The following is a 17,510-nucleotide window of genomic DNA, read 5'->3' on the forward strand; positions in this document are numbered from 1 at the left end:
TGTATAATTACATAATCCAGGGGCCATAGGGCTGTGTTGCTTAATACTAATACCACACCTAGAGATCTCTGGATGAAAAGCACAACATGAGTGCGAGGTATTATTAGTAATAAAGGTGGTGTTTAGTAATACCAAAATAAATAGGCTGACGGGAGTTTTGCTCTGCATTCAGGGAAGTGTTCCGGGTCTCCTAGGTCCTTTATCTAAGAATCAAATGCTCCCAACGTCTATAAAACATTCCTGCCCTGGTTTGTCTTAGGACCTGAGCATTTTTCTGGCATCTGCGCTTCGGTAAGTGCCCTGCTGATTCCAAGGACCGGGGCTGTGGGGGCGGCATCTCAGCAGCAGTCCAGGCAGATGGGTTACCTAAGGTCACATCCACCTAGTGCCCTCAACCAACAGGCCAGGGCCAGGAAGGAAGGAAAAGGAATTGGAGCGGAGACTGATGGCAAAGTGTTTCTTATTTGTAGGGTAAAGTGGGTTAGGATAAGTACAGTGTCCTTGCCCCTCCATTCTTGGGACTGAGGACTTGAAGATCAGAACAGGCCCTCAAGGTTGGCACGCCAGATAAAACAAAGGGCACATAGCTATATCCACACTTCAGATAAACTGTGAATACTTTTTTTTAGTATAAGTATGTCCCAAATAGCTCATGGGATATGCTTATAATAAAACCTGATTTGTTGCTCATCTGAAATTCAGATGAAACTGGGCATCTTATATTTTTATTTGCCAGAGTTATCAACCTTGGCAACCCTACTCCCAAGGTCTTCTCCAGGAAGACTTTACTCCTTTAATTCCCTGCCCAGGTGAGAAACGGAAGGCTAGATAACCATGGGGGACTCCATTTCAGCCACACGGAGGGTACAGATCTCTCCAATCCAGCCATTTATCTGAAGTCAACTAAAATTACTTTATAAGATCTTCAACTGTTGCTGGGATGAGGAGTGGAGACCCCAAACTGTTCTTTAACTCATTCTTAAGTTCCCTAATGCCAAGCAGAAAGCCCAGGTACCTTGGGGAGACGACCGGCAAACATGTTCATGGGCAGGAAAACCGAGGCAGAGAAATAACCGAGGTAAGACTCTCTTAGCGGGGGCTCAAATTCCAGGATTTCTTTTTTGAATGTAACTCCTTAGATTTTTTCATCCATGATCAGCTTCTCCTACGCTTATGAAGACAACAATGCTTTATGATTTATAACTGCCAGAATGAAAAGCTTATGTCAAATTGAATGCCGTGTGCAGATTTTAAAGCCATAGGGAAGTACAACCATCCCCAAACCTCAAATTTGTCAGCCCTTTTCTCCTGCCATAGCACTTTCCTGGCAGTTACTTCATTTGAGCCTTGACATGGTCTTAGAGGCAGGGAACACAAATGCTCTTGCACCCTTTGGCAGGTGAGCAGGTTGGGCCAACACAAGTTGAGGGCTTTGTCCAGAGTGACGTTGGGTGGGGGTGGCAGAAACCTCATTTATGGCCCTGGTCCTTCCCATCTGAATAAGCTGTTAGGAAATAGACCTGGAGCCAGGGTCTGGACTTTAGAGTCAAGGTCTGGAATATATCACTGAAGGATTCTGGACCTTGCCTCCCATAGCATATCTGGTAGAGGCCACACATTCATTCCATAAATCCGTATTGAATATGTATGGTGTGCCAGGCATGGTCCAGGTGCTGGGGACAGAGCTGGGAGAGGCGGACAAAGTCCTGGCCTTCATGGGGCTTCCATCCTGGAGGTGGTGTCAGATGGTGGAAGATAGGGACAGAAGGAAAGGGTGGGAGGTGAGGCTGCTTTATAGAGGGTGAAGAGGAAGCTCTTTCTAGAGAGGGGATGCTTGAACCACCAGTGTTGTGCACCGTCCGGGTCCTTGCCTTAGCAGACAGAGGGACCAAAGAGCTCCAGGATGGGAAAAAGCTCAGTGTCTGAGGGACAGAGTGGGGCCAGAGGGCCAGAGTGGAGCTGACAAGCTGCAGAGCAGGGAGATGAGGTCTGAGCACCAAGCAGGCCATGGTCAGGAGTTTGGATTTTATTTGAATTGTGATGGGGAAAGCATATCTTAGCCCTTCTCACCTTCTCCTGTAAAGGTCAAGAAAGAAAGAGGATGTGGGCGCAGGCGCAGACCAGGTGGCATGGAGAGTCCATAGAGACCCTCACAGATGAGGGCCACGAGTCCCTTGGCCTTTGGAAGGGGCAGGTGACATCCCTGGCTGTTGCCTCCCATTCAATGTTTGGCTCCTGGAGCTTGGAGTTTTCCCAGGATGTAAAGTTCTCTTCCCTGAAGCTTCAAGTCTTCTCCTAAAAGCTAGTAGGTACCCTGATAAGGCTTCAGATCCCACTGCTGTAGTTTTTAGGCCCTGGTGGCCTTTGGACACAGGCTGGAATGTCCCAGCGTGCCTCTGCAGGCTGCCAAGAAAAGACAGTCCAAGTCTGATGTGAGGGTGAACAGAGCAGGGCCCTGGCATGGTGGCCGAACACTTCATGCACCCCGCTCCTTGGACTCGGGAGAAGGGCAATCTGTCTCCTTATCCAGGGGCCACGTTAGAACATTTAGACTAGTGGTTCTCAAAGTGTGGTCCCTGGACCAGCAGCATCAGCATCCAGTGGGAAGTTGTTAGAATTGCTAAGTCAAAACCTCCAGAGGTAGAGCTCAGCTTTCCGTGTTTTAACAAGTACTCCTGATGATTCTGATATCGAGTAGTTTGAGAACTATTGCTTTAAGGGAAAGCTGGGCAGATAGTTTAAAAAAAAATTCTGCTTTAGTTAAGACTTGGCTCTCAGTGTAAAGTCAAATCAGAGCAAAAACAGAAACCTTCAGGGCACAGGGATATGTGATGCCAAAACCCCAACCAACCACTGAGTCTAACATCTGAGTTGTAACTTCTCCAATTCAACAGAACTCTGTGATGAAACATACTAATAAAGAATAAACTCTCGCTACTTCTCCCAAATAGGTTCTGAGCCCTTAGTTTATCCTTGGCGCACTCTGGATGCTCCTGGGGTGGATATTCACTCATTCATTCTCATGCTCAGCTGCTGAAGATACAAAGATGGTAATACCCTCAAGTAGCTTGGATTAAAGAGAGGAGTGTGACTTGTAAATGAAATATTACAAGGCAGGGTAGTAAATACTACAAGAGCATGGTGGGTTGGGGTGAAGGAGACAGAGGGAAGGAAAGAGGAGGGGGTCTCAGCCCAACCGGGAGGAAGGAAACATGGGAGGTTGGCAAGGGTTAACCCCGTTCACTCTGTCCAGTGGCTGAATCAAACCATGATGCAGTCAGATGGGAAAGCTCCAGCCCACATCCCTGCCTTCTCCCGGAGAGCAGAATTGTCTGCAGAGCCCAAATACACCCCATTGTCGTATGCTTGGGCTGTGAGCGGGGAGACCGGAGGAGTATGGGCACCACTCGCAGCCCCAGCCCCCTGGTTGCTGACCAGGGGCTCCTTTTCCTGATTGGTTTCTCACTGGTTGGTTGGTGAACTCCAAAGCCCAGCACCTGCTTCTCGGTACAATCACCCTGATAGACACTTCCAAACCTCCCTTCTACCACAGAATCCTGTCCATTAAAGTACTTTCAATTGAGCAAGGAAAGACTCAGAATAAATCCCTGTTTATATAAGCAACAGTTCAACAACTCCAGGCCTTCACATGCAGCCCAGGTAATTCTACTCATACCCACAGCATGGCCCACCTTTGATAATTCATTCATTTGAAACGATTTATTCTGCCAGGCCCTGACTCAAATACTCCCCTCATCGTGTTACTGATGATTGATAATTATGCGAGAATTTTTAGCCTCAGTGGTAATAAAGAACATAACAATGAACTGCTGTTTTTCACCTGTCAAATTAACAATGCTTCGTTTTAAAGAAAACAATGTGGAGCCTGTGAGATGGGTACCTATAGCACCATCATTAGTAAGAGCACCTGGGACATCTTTCTGGAAAGCAATTTGACAGTGTGCATCAGAACTAAATGTTAAAACTGATTAAACAGTTTATTCTAAGGAAGTTATTGGGGGTTTAGACAAATATTCACACCAGATACTATTTATTAAGCACATACCATGTGCTGTGCATCAAATACAAATGCATACATCAAATACATACAAATTATCTCCTCTACCAGCCAAGATGTTCACCAACACATTGTTTTTAATGACAAAAAATCAGAAACAAGTGACATTGCAATAATAAAGAATGCTTAAACAAATTAGAATGAGTCCACAGAACATAATACTATGCATGAAAAACTGTTTTTTTTAAAGAATTTTGAATGCTGCAGGAAATGCTCTTATATATACAGTAAGATTTTAATTTATAAAATACATATAATAAACATATGTGCATTAAAAATAACAAAGAGATGAGGCACCTGGGTGGCTCAGTTGATTGAGCGTCTGCCTTGGCTCAGGTCATGATCCTGGGGTCCTGGGATTGAGCCCCGTGTCGGGCTCCCTGTTTAGCGAGGAGCCTGCTTCTTCTTCTCCCTCTGCCTGCCATTCCCCCTGCTTGTGCTCTCTCTCTGTCAAATAAATAAAAAAGAAATCTTTAAAAATAAATAAAAATAACAAAGAGACATAAGCCAAAATGCTATGAAGTAGAATGGGAACTTTCATTTTTTATGCTTTCTGTATTTTCCTATTTTTCTACAATTGGCATATAACCTTTTTATAACGAAAAGGTTATAAAGATTAAAACACACGGGTGACTTCCCCCTGGGTATAAGGAACTCCTTATCTCATTGTTCCTCCAGACAGCTGCCTCCTGGTCCAGTCCTGGTGAGTCATCCACCTTGTCTGCTTTTTGTTTTCTCTTTGCAAAATGGACATGATAATCCTGGCCTTTCCACCTCATGAGGTAGTTCTATGTCGCCGTTAAAACCCCAGGTGAATGCTAATCACTGGTATTACTAACACACTAATGCTTTCTGGGAGAGGTGATTCCCAGTGACTGTGACATCACCATTGAGACTCCATGGGGAAGGAATGGGCTCCTGGGACAGGTTTTCCCATGACGCCTCCTCTTCCCAGAAATCTTCCTCCTGCGTAGGTGTCCAAGAGGCGCCAGAGGGGACTTGTATATCGGGCAGCCACTGCGGCTCCCAAATGACTGAAAGCTCGGCAGCAGACCACTGAGCCTCTAATCACACACTGCAGGTCGGCCGCGTTTCGGCTGAAGTTGGCTGGCATCAGCTGGCTTGGGCCCCAGGCTGCAGTTTGGGGCCAGGTCTGTGCCACATGGCTCTCATCCTCCAGGGACCAGCAAGCTAGCCAGGGCATGTTCTCCTGGCAACGGCAGAGGCGCAAGAGGTCACACCCAATCACACCAGCACATTTCACACTGCTGTATGCGTCACATCTGCTAAGATCCCCAGCCAAGCCCAAAGTCTCGGGGCAGAGAAGTGTTCCCTTCCAGAAACTGTAGGAGGATCTGCAAACTCACATGGCAAAGGGTGTGGATGCAGCCAAAGGTGGAGAATTGAGATCAGTGACTCAATGTGGTGCTAGAACGGTTGGGGAGCTGTTAGCCCCCTGCCCATCCAGACCGAAGGAGCTGCGCCTACGCTACACCCCTTCTTCTCTCGTGAGCAATATTCATAGGGGGCCGGGCCTAGAGCGCGGTGGGGCTCTCACCTGGGCCGCAGCACCGGCGAGCATGAAGGCAGGCCTCAAGGCCATCCATCTGTTTTCCTTGTCTACTTTATTTCCAAACCTGCAGCCTGGAGCCATATTTTAAATGCTTTTTAATTGGCAGCATTCCTGCTTCTTGTGTTGCCATGGTTTTAAAAGGTTGTGTGTATTTTTATCATCTCAAGACCACATCTCAACCACTTCTCTGGTGTGTAAACATCTTTATGACTGGAGTCCTCCCTGGGAAGACCAAATGGATGTGTCCCCAGGCTGGCCTGGAAGGATCCATCTGATGGTGTGGTCTGTCTCCTGCGATGGGGGATCCACCCACCAGGACAGCACCAGAGGAAGGCAGGGAGTTGGGGGAGCTTCGGCAGATGTGCCTGATCAAGGCTGAGGAGATGCCTCCACAGAAATAGCAGAGATAGAGCCTAGTGTTGGGAGCTGGGAGGCAGCCGGCCATGCACTGGGCCTGGGCTTCAGGGTCCCAGTCTTAGTGGTGATGAACAAGGCCAGGCAGGAGAGCTGAAGGACCCAAGTGCAATCTGTGGCCCTGAAATATGGGGTCCAGCATAGACTAAGGGCCTCTCACCAGCAGGGAGCCTGGGTTAAGATGACTTCTTTTAAATGGAACCAGATGACTCGGGCACAACTACAAAAGAGGAGTCTCCTTTTCCTCCTGAAAAGAAGCAAAGATGTAAGAGAAAAATTTGACCTGGTCTGTAATTCTGCCAAATAATGGCGGAAGCAACAGAGCTGTCCCTGTTGGGTTTACACCTGCCTCGCGAGAGCTCCCCGTCACTATCAAAAGCCAAGGGTTGAGCCTCAGTCTCATTGTGAGAAAGATCATCAGATGCTGCCCCCAACACCTGACCAGCACTCCTCAAAACCATCAAGGCCGTCGACAACAAGGAAGTCAGAGAAAGTGCCACAGCCGGGAGGATTTTAGGATCCTGGGGAGGAAATGCAATTTTTAGGATTTTAGGATTTTAGGAGGCCTGGGGGGGAAATGTAATGTGGTGTCCTGGATGGGATCCTGGAACAGAAAGAGACATTAGATGAAAACCAAGGAAATCCAAATAAACTATGGACTTTTGTTAATAATGTATCAATATTAGTTCATTAATGAGTCCCGCATGGGGCTCCTCGCTCAGCGCAGGGTCTGCTTGGGATTCGCTCTCTCCCTCTGGCCCTCCCTCTGCTTTCTAAATAAATAAACAAACAAACAAATAGATAAATAAAATCTTTAAAAACAAATTAGTTCATTAATTGTAACAAATGTACCAGCTGATGTGAGATGTTTATAAATACCGGAAATGGGGTATGGAATGTATTGGAACCTTCTGTACTATCTTAATTTTTCTGTGAACCTAAAACTGTTCTAAAAAATAAAATCTATTTTTTAAAAAAAATCAAGGGCCAAGAGCACACACTTGGAAGCCAGGTTGCCTTGGGTCCAATCCTGTCTGTCCTCACCTTGGGTAAGCCACTTCACCCTTCTGTGCCTTGGTTTCTTCATTGTAAAATGGGAATAATCACAGTAGCTCTGCTTGTCCTGGGGACTAAACTCTGGAAAAGTACCTGGCACCAAGTAAGTGCTGCTAGTGTTTATTTAATACATAAAACTAAAGATGTGAGTCCACCTCACATGTTCTTTGAAACAAGAAGAGCACACATTAGCTGAGGTTTTTTTTTTCTTAAAAAGAAAAGAAAACAAGTGTTGGTGAGGATGTGGAGAAAAGGAACCCTTGTGCACTGTTGGTGGGAATGTAAATTGGTGCAGCCGCTGTGGAAAATAGTATGGAGATTTCTCGAAAAAAATATAAATAGGAATACTATACGATCCAGTAATTCCACTATTGGGTACTTATCCAGGGAAAACACTAACTCAAAAAGATATATGCACCCCTATGTTTACTGCAGTATTATTTACAATAGCCAAGACATGGAAGCAACTCAGGTGTTCATCAATAAACAAATGGATAAGGAAAATGTGACACACACACACACACACACACACGCACAGGAATATTATGCAGCCATAAGAAACGATGAGATTGTGGCATTTGAGACAGCATGGATGGACCTAGAGGGTATTACGTTAAGTGAAATAAGTCAGGCTGAGAAAGACAAATACCATATGATTCCACTCATAAGTGGAATCTAAAAGAAAAATGGATAAACAAAAAGCAGAATCAGAACTATAAATACAGAGAACAAACTGATGGTTGCGGGGGGTGGGGGGACAGTTGGGCAAAACAGGTGAAGGGGAGGGGAGATACAGGCCTCCAGTTACGCAATGAGTAAATCACAGGAATAAAAAGCAGAGCATAAGGAATACAGTCAGTGATATTGTAATAGGGATGTAATGGGACAGATGGTAGTTATACTTGTGGTGAGCATAGATAGCATCATGTATAAACTTGTCAAATCACTAAGTTGTACACCTGAAACTAGTGAACATTATGTGTCAACTATACTCATATTAAAAAAAAAAGGAGCATGCTCAGGGCTCACTTTGGGCTCCGCTATCGGGTAAACCCTGCACCGTGCCCCCTCGCTGCAGCATGGCCTGAGTTCAGCTCCTCCTGCTCTTTCTCTTGAACGTTTCCCATCCTTTGCCAGGTTCAGATGAGATGCCCCCGCCTGGAAACCTCCACCAGAGTTGTTATCAGCAAAGGTAGATTCACTGCCTCCTTCTATCCTCCCTCTTCCTTCAGCCCTGGGAACATCCTACTCAATTGGGGACCCAGCAATATTCCCAGACACCCCCAATCTCAGCACCCTCCCCCAGCCCCAGACCGCCCAGCTGCCTCTCCTGCCCGCATGGACACCCATCCAGCGCTGAGCACCTTGGGAAGGAAGGGCACGTCACCACCCAACAGGATGCTTGGGAAACGCGTGTGTTCCTTATTGCTCAGGAAGAGGTCTCCCTCAAGAACAATCCTGAACTTTGTCCAAACGATTGAGAGCTTGACACGAGTCATCTTCCTGCGAGCATCTGAAAAAAGCCTGTGTCCAAGCAGAATCAGACGCACACATCTGCTGTTTCCTTCAGTCCAGAGCTCGGGTTCCTGGAGCTATTTCCTGCTTGTGCTCACAGCCACACTCCCCCTCTGGGGCCGTAGGTAAAAGGAAAGCCAAACACTGCTCCATCTGACGTGGCCGCCACTGAAAGTCTACAGCTACAGGATGGGGCCGAATCTCCCAGTACTATTCCCCGGTGGGTTCCTCCACTCTCTACTGAAGAGGCCTGTTTTTGGCCCAAACTCTCGAGACACCAGCAAAGGGGGTTGTTCAGATGACCCTCATTTCACAGGTGAAGAAACCGAGACCTTCTGAAGACAACAGAAACTTCAGGCATGTTTCCTGTTTGGAGAAGGGGTTGCCATTTCCCATCCACCTTCTATCTGGGCTTAGCTCATTTTTTTTGCTTTTCTTGGCTCTCCATCATGCTGGTGTTTGGCAATGACCTACATAGACCACATGCCTTATAATAACATGGGCTTTATTAGCACCTACCATTCGAGAGCCTCTGGGGATTTGGCAAAAGCAATATTTACTAAATCATCTGCTTGTTGCAAACAAACCCTCATGCCTCTGGGGCAGCCTTAAAGAGAAGAGGCTGCTGGCTGGGTGTACCTGACACAGCAGCCCCTTGACTTTTTCTCTTTTTCATTTTTTAATATGGAAATCCTGCCCCTGGCTCAGTTGCACGGGGTCGATATTTAACATATATAGCAACTAGTATGCTCAGGTATTGACCAGCCAGAATGGATGTCAGCCAGGGTACCCAACTAGGGCCCTACCCTCACCTCTGCCCCCTGTTGGCCAGGCAGTGCTCCTGAAGCTGCAGGATTAGGGGAAGGTCCAGCAAGTTCCAGGGAAGGAGTCTAGGTGGTCAGGGCAATGGGACAATGGCTGTGCCACGTGATAGGGAAATAATTCAGTGTTTAACCAGCTAACTGCCAACCCTAAATGCACACATATTCTCAATTCCTAGAGAGTACAGATCCATACCACCCGGCTGGACATGGACTTACCCGTAAGCATACATGATGGTTGATTATGGCAGGCCAAGGAGCAGAGGTGTTTGCGTTTAAGAACCTTGAGGATTTCATTTTAGTACATGCCACCTCCCCTCTGGGCTACTGGAGCTGGAAGTGCAACTGGAGATGGGTTGGGTGAACAGACGTAGGAAGTGGGCGTCAGTGGCAAATGATAGCATGAGATGGTTGAAGCTGGAGAAGCCCAAGAGGGTCCCCAAGTAAAAGGACAAGTGTGGAGTTAGACCTGAGAGACAGGACAATTGAGACAGATGCTGGGAAGATCCTAGAGGGTCAAGAGGACCAGAGCATAATGAAGCAAGGGAGTCTAAAACCATCCCCTCAAAAACTCGACCATCCTTGCCATGGGAAGCTTAGCTGTCGTTCAGTGTAAGGAAGGGGTAGAGCTACTCAGTACTTACCTCATAACCTGCTTGTGAAAAGATTTTCCCGAGTGTTTGCAGCTAGCTCGCATAGCAAGTTCCTTCTAGAAAAGTTGTTCCAGATGCCAAAGCTGATCCATCAGAGACCTTCCTCATTCGAAGGGCTACTTCCCACTGGGAAAAAGCATGATTTGGATGAGTGATCCTTTCCATCAGAGTCCAAATTCTTTATGACTTTGGCAGTACAGAAATTCTAACATAGTCATTTTCAAAGTGGGCTGGAAGGCCACTGGTGGGATTCATGAATTCTCTGATGGATGCAAATTGCTCTCCAAACATGTGAGTCCTTACTTCTGCTTGTCTGAGTGAATGCCACACAATCCTCCAACTGTTGTTTATGAAGAACTCATCATTCCTTACCAGTAACTTATTAAGTGAATCACTAAGGGTGACTGAATTTGGAATTTGCGAATCCAAATTAGTGTGTGACTAGAATAATTTTACTCTGCATTCTATCCCAGACCCCGTCATCCATGCCACATGGATGGCAATTTTCAAAGCTCCTGCTGGGCATGCATCACTGTGCATGGCCAGAATGCCCCCACTTAGGAGCACGCAAGCTCTGTTACCGCTTTCATCAGTTGTTGCTACTATGTTATCCATGTACTACAGTTGGTTGCAGATTATCTGATCTTCTCTCCAATGTTTAGGGTTCCATATTCATCCCATTGGTAGTTGGGGCCCGTAATTGTCTAATAACTAGATTGGAAGAAATGCCTACATTGTGGTTCAGATAGGAATTGTCGATGCCCCTACTGCAAAAGCAAGCATTTACGCAACACCACCCCCTCCCTAAAACGCAAGCTACTTGTACAGTGATACTTTGTGCAGTGACACTGTTGCAAACAAGTCACATCTTTTTTCCATTGGAAAGTATGAAAGGGTAGAATTGGTGCAGAGTGAGGTCTATCGCCCCACTTAAGTGGCTTGGAGTAAAAAAATGTCTAAAGGTTATTGCTCCCCTCGGGGAAGGTTTTCTAAGTGTAATTTTATTTTTTTAATAGATTTTACATTCCTGTGACTCAAAAGTCAACACAATCCTAAAAGGCAGAATTGAGACATTTCATTCCCACTGCTCCCCAGTCTACATGGACCCTCCACCCCACACACTAGAAGTCACCACTGTATTTGTTTCTTGTAAACCCTTCAGTGTGGCTTTATGCAAATAGAGAGTATTTTCCCCCCAAAAAAGGTTTTAAATATTTCACTAATGCATAGAGCTCCCCTGCCCTCACATTAAAAGCTAATGTTAAATAAGGTAGATAAATTCAGAAGTGACCCCAGGAGACTGAAATTGTCTCTGAGGTTTATTTTCCTATGTCAGCAGCAGTGACCTTTTAAAAATATACCTGGCTCTTGGGAAAACAATAGAATAGTTTTTCCCTGGCTCCCTGGTTCCTCTGCTTCCTCCTGTGTCAACAACCCCCCCAAGGGTCTCTGACAAAGGCTCACCTCCACCTCCAACAAACTCACCTGTCTAGGGGCCCATCACATCAGTGCCTGCGGGGATGGGTGAATGGATTGCCCTGCGTACAATATTCAAGGAAGAAATGGCTGGCTCGCTCAAATCAAGTTTCTTCCAACTGGAAACAGTCCTTTCAAAATTGATCCAGTGGAGAAACTTGATTCTGGAGCATGTCCCAAGCGTGCAATATCCAGCCTATTTATGGAGTGTGTATCATGTGCCAAGTGTTATGGCAGGTGCCAGGAGGAAGGGTGAGCAGGACACAGTTCCTGCCCTCATGGGTCTCACAGCCTCAGGAGAGGTACAAGACATTGTTACAAGAGCCTTGAGGAGGGGCCCCAAGCTAGGGTGGAGAACTCAGAGGCTTCACAGGGGAGGCCTCATCAAAACTGTGATAAGAGGGGCAAGAAGGCTCACCCAGACCGTGAGGGGGGGGCCTGAGGTGACATGACATGCTGAGGCCTCGGCATGAGCATACCAGTCATTCCTCCTCTCCAACTGGGACCTTGTGGAGAAAATCCTGGTGATTGAAGGAGTGACTTTAATGGAGGTATAGGGGCAGCAGGAGTTGGAGGTGTTTGGGAGAGGGTGGGGGTGTGGAATCCCTCACATCACAACACTCGTCCTACTCTGTGCCAGGGCAGTGGGGTGGGGGTTGTACCAGCCAACAGTCAGGAAATTAAATGCCTTCTCTCCTGAGGACCCTCAAGTTTATTCCAGGTACTTCATATTGCTTTGGAAACCTCAGAAAATGTCATAGCAATGGTAACTTCCAGGGAAAGGCCTCAAAATGTCCATGAGTCAGAAGGTGAATCAATCAGGTTCCCAACAGAAAAGCAGATGGCACATTCATAGCAGGATGACCTGGGGAGGGGTTATTTATAAAAGTGTGGGTGTGGGGGGGCACAACCAGTGGTACAATGGCTGGGGCCTCACCACTTTTAGGCCCAAAGGAAGGAGATTGGGGGTAGGTACCAGAATTTGCAGGGAGAGGGTGTCCTGGTAAGCTCCTGGGTCTTGAGAGGAGCAGTGGCCTTTAGCAGAGGTGATCTTGCAGAGAGAGAGCCAGGTGGCATAAATTCCTCAACCTCACTCTCTTTCCTTCTGGCAGGGCTCCCATATAGCTGAAGCCAGCCCTAGGAGAGGACACAGGGCCTGCCAATATGGTGCTGGACACAGAGCAGTGTGGGGCAAAGATCCGGAGGGGCATAGGTGGCAAGAAGACAGAAGGAAACCCACCAAGGCCTCGCTTGACTCAGGGCAGTGGAAGACTGGACAAGCTTTTTTCTCTTCTTCATGCTTTTCTCTGCTTTTCTAATATTCTCAGAATGAGCACATGTGACTCCTGGAATTGCAGAAACTATGATTTTTAGATTTAAAAGGCCTAAGCACCAACCACATCAACAACCATAACAGCAACAAGGAATGTGGACCAAGGAGGCCCCACTGGGCAGTACAAATGCCTTTATTAATTAGAGCAGAAAAGGGAGGCCTCACAAAAAATTCTTTCCCAGTTTGAACAGCCAGCTGACGCTTTCCCACAGGATACTGACCACAGAGAGCAAATGCAACTTGCATTCTCAACTAAGCCCTTGGGAAGAAGAGTCACTGGGCTCTGAAGAAAGTGACACCCAAGCCCGTCTTGCTTCTCTGAAGTGAAGCTTGTGTAGAGGGAGGGCATCATAGGGGAAGCCACTCAGCATTCCAGGGACATGGGTTCAGTCCCCAGCTCAGCCACTTCATTGTGCGGGAACCTCAAGCAGCAGACTGTGAGTGCTGCCCCAGCTCCTCCCCTCCTGAAGGCACCGTGAGGGCCCCCGGCCTTGCTAATTGCCAGAACTTCTGCAAATATTACTTGCAAATGAAGGAGAGGAGGGCACAGAAGATAATAGCCACCACAAAAGGCAAGACCAAATGTCCCAAGTGCTCCCTCTTTCATGGCCCACAACATCTAGGAGGCCTGCAGCACCAATGGCCCTTGGACAGAAAGAACACACCTTCAGCTTGGGTGAATTGAGGAGAAACCCATGAGCCAGAGGCAGGTGCAATTGAGTCCTCTATGTTCCATCAGATGGCCTTTCTATCTTCTCTTGTTTCTCTGCCTTCTTCACTCCTCAGCTCCCTGGACTCAGGGAGCCCAGACCCTGACCGGGAGTTCTCTTGTGCAGTTCTCTCCCTACTTCCAGGGTGGAGGTATACCCTCAGGTTTGGGGCTTTCAGAGACTTCAGAATACAGAACCTATGATGCCCACCTTTCTCTTACTGCCTCAGCCACCTTTGGCTGTGCAATTTCAGTGTGGGATTATACTAAAAGTCCCCTGTCCCTTGAGGAAGGGACAAGATGGATGAGGCCAATGGAAACCCCATCTCACCATATGAGAAAAATCATGGCTGAAGAGGGTGTGAGAAGGAGGCAAGCCAAGGTGATGGAAAATTCACAATAAAGACTGCATGAAGCCTGAAAATGTGTTCACATTTTGTTATAGTCCTCAATCTCTTTGACATGCAACACACTCACAGCTAGAGCCTGAAGGTTTTAAGGCCAAAGGGAAATGAAGGGGCCAAGGAAAACTCTTGTTAGATGCTAGACCCTCCTCAGACCCTCTCACCTCTCATGACTTCCACTACAGCCGGGAGAGAAGAGAAGGAGCCATATGCCAGGCCCTCTTGATACTTGAAGGCATTGCGCCTGTCTTCCTCCCTAGTTTAAATAATATAAGCCGACCCCCAGCATTTTTGGTACTGAGAAAGGGTGGGTGCTGGACACAAGGACTTCAGGAAGAGAACAAGGTCTGAAAATGGAGCACTTGTCCTTCCTGCAGGATGGGGCTGTGGCTAAAAGTATGGATTTGGAGGTCAGATTGAGAAGGTCCAAAGCCCATCCCCTCTGCCTCCTGTCACCACTTGGGCCCTCTGATCTACCACTATAAATAGGATAACCAGGCCTTAAGTGCTTCCTAAGGCGATGCAATGTAAAATACACAAGACCAACTTGGACACATCCTTGCCTTAAAAAAATTGACCCTGAAAATAATCAAGCCTCTGGATCTCTTTAACAGTTTACAGAAAATATAGGGATTGTAGAAGAAATTAAGCAACACTATAAAGACACAATCAGCCCAATCCAGAATGTGGGATGTTCTACAAGATAAATGACCTCGCAAATCAACAAATCAACAGCATGGAAAAGGGAAGAAAAGATATACGAAAACAATGGATCGTGGATCACCACATCAAAAACTAATGATGTACTGTATGGTGACTAACACAAAATAATAAAATTTAAAGATTTATTTATTTAAAAAAAAAAGAGTAGAAATTTTAAAGAATAAGAAAGACTCAAGAGGGGAGCCTGGGTGGCTCAGTCGGTTAAGAGTCTGCCTTCAGCTCAGGTCATGATCTCAGGGTCCTGGGATGGAGTCCCGCATCGGGTTCCCTGCTCAGTGGGGAGCCTGCTTCTCCCTCTACCTGCCCTCCACTCCGGCTTGTGCTCTCTCTCTCTCACTCACTCTCCCTCAAATAAATAAAATCTTAAAAAAAAAAAAAAAGACCCAAGAGAGAGGAATATCAAAAGAAATGCGTGAGCCTTGTTTGGGTCCTGATTTGAAAATAGAACAAGACAAGACAAAACAAAACAACCCTAAAGAGACATCTTTAAGAGAACTGATCTAATATTAAGGAATGACTGTTAATTTTGTAAGAGTGAATAATGGTGTGGTAGTTATATTTCTAAGAAGTCCTTACCAATTACAGATGCAGCCTGAAGTATTTATGGCTGAAATGACACGGTGTCCGGGATTCACAGAGTCGGGGAGTAACAGGGGACAGAGTTAAATGGCTGGAGCTGGGCAATGAGTGCCTGAGTTTTCATCATACCCTTCTGCCTGCATTGTGTATTCTCTGGAAGTTTTTATAGTAAAACCTTTCATGAAGTCACCATTATATGGCTACAAGTCATGTCCGGTGCTGGATCAGACACTTTTGGTGCCACCTCAGCATCTGTTGGGCTGACCAGGGCTTGCATCCATGGCTGGGGGGTAGTTCCCTGCAGCTTTGACCTGCTTCACTTCCAGAATGAGCCACGGGTCTCTCTGACTTGTGGCAGCGGATGCCGGCTTGAGCCTGCTCAGCACATCCCGCACCCCGCCAGGAGGAGCCCCCAAGTGTAGGGGAGTTAGCGTCCCGTGAGCGTAAGTCCAGGTGCCTTGCTTTAAAGGTGCATAAACTGGGATTGTGTGAAGGGAAGGGACACCTTCATGACAGCTGGTTGGTGACAGAGCTGGACCAGGGGTTCTGTCTTGATGGCTCCCACAGCACCCAGCAGAGGGCTTTGCCCGCAGCAGGCTCTCAATAAGGATGTTTTGCATGATTAAATAGAGACCATAACAACACAACACAATTAACAATAGCAGGTTCTAAAACTAGGTCTTTTTTTTTTCCCGTATGACTGATTTTAAGACCCCGAAGTATTATTTGAGAAAATGAGTACCTGTGAAGGAAGACGGTCTCTTGTGCTCCAGCAATACACTTCCACATCGGTGGTAAAACACCGAGCTTACTGCCTCTTAGCTCTACCTTCAACATGATGAGCCCAAGTGTCCACGCGGGTAGGCGTACCTGCAAACAGGTGTGTGTGTGCTCCATATTGCTGGAGATAAAAATAGCTCATGAGCTTGGAAGAACAATCTGCTTTAATTCCAGGAATTTGAAAAAATGCTTTGTAGTGAAAAACAGAATGTCGGTTTTGAAAGTAATTGGCATTTTCCCCCAAGCACAAATATTTTAAATATTAACATGAGTGAGATAACATGCAGAGGCAACTCCTCCAGCCCAAGTCCTCGTGACTACAGGAATCCATTCCTTCTCTTCTCTTTCCACGCTCTCCTGGGGCTTTCAGGGAGCTGCGACAAAAGTGGCAGGATTGCCAAGGTTTGAAAAATAAGCAACTTGGCTATCAGGTAAAAATATACAAAAGATATCCATACCCTCTATTTTTGTGTAGAGAGCAAGGAAATATTTTTTTATTAGAAAACTGGCAAGCAGAAAGCTAGTTGAGTGATGAAGTTTCCAACTGCGTGGCTAACCTGTTTAGCCAGGACCAGATGGTTCAGAGGGCTGGTAATGAGATCCAAAGTATTCTCTATCTAGGTCAGCGTTGAATCCAGCCTAGGTCACAAATAACAGAGTGGTTTGGCCAGATGTGTGTTCAGAAGCTGATGGAAATGAAAGAGTGTTCTGAGATACAGACATATCTGACTTTGGGTCTAATTTGTCTCCTTTTTGGGCAGGCTTTGGTCCTGAGTTCTCAGATGGGGTTGTGGAAGGAAAACTTTCTGTATAGAATAGATCTGCAATTGTGGTTCTTTCCCAAAAGATTACAGAATGTCATTGACTTTCCAGAACTTTAAAGGAAAACAGTGTCGGGGACCCTGGGTGGCTCAGTTGGTTAAACTTTCGACTCTTGATCTCAGTTCAGGTCTTGATCTCAGGGTCGTGAGTTCAAGCCCTGTATCGGGCTCCATGCTGGGCATGGAGCCTACTTAAAAATCTTTTTTTTTAATTTAAAAAAAAGTTAGAAAAAGAAAAACATAGTGTCTAGTATGAACCAGAATGCAGGAAATCCTCTCATACATGGTAGATGAGTGTAAATGATTACCACTTTTCTACAGATAAATTTGACCATATATATCAAAAAACCCTAAAAATTGCACAGTACTCCACTTCTAGGAATTTATTCTAAGGAAATAATCAAGGATGTGCCCTAAGATCTTATTTATATTAAAAATAAAGATAAAAATAATAACAATAATTTTTTTTTTCAAAAATAGAGCAATGAACTAATCTTATTGCCCAACAGTAGGAGATTTTTAAAATGATGGTGTGATGCACTATCTTCAGCCATTAAGAACAATATTGCAGAAAT

General features: G+C 46.2%; 1 long non-coding RNA gene across 1 annotated transcript; it reads right to left on the reverse strand.

Annotated features, from left to right (window-relative positions):
• Positions 1-5,650: 5,650 nt before the first annotated feature.
• LOC118552408 (uncharacterized) lies at positions 5,651-16,282 on the reverse strand. Its single transcript, XR_004925523.2, has 3 exons — positions 16,077-16,282; positions 10,102-10,236; positions 5,651-6,312 (listed from the first exon to the last, which is right to left on the reverse strand). It is a non-coding gene; the product is annotated as an uncharacterized LOC118552408 (long non-coding RNA).
• Positions 16,283-17,510: the final 1,228 nt, after the last annotated feature.

The sequence above is a fragment of the Halichoerus grypus genome, chromosome 1 (genome assembly GCF_964656455.1).
Source record: "Halichoerus grypus chromosome 1, mHalGry1.hap1.1, whole genome shotgun sequence".
NCBI lineage: Eukaryota > Metazoa > Chordata > Mammalia > Carnivora > Phocidae > Halichoerus > Halichoerus grypus.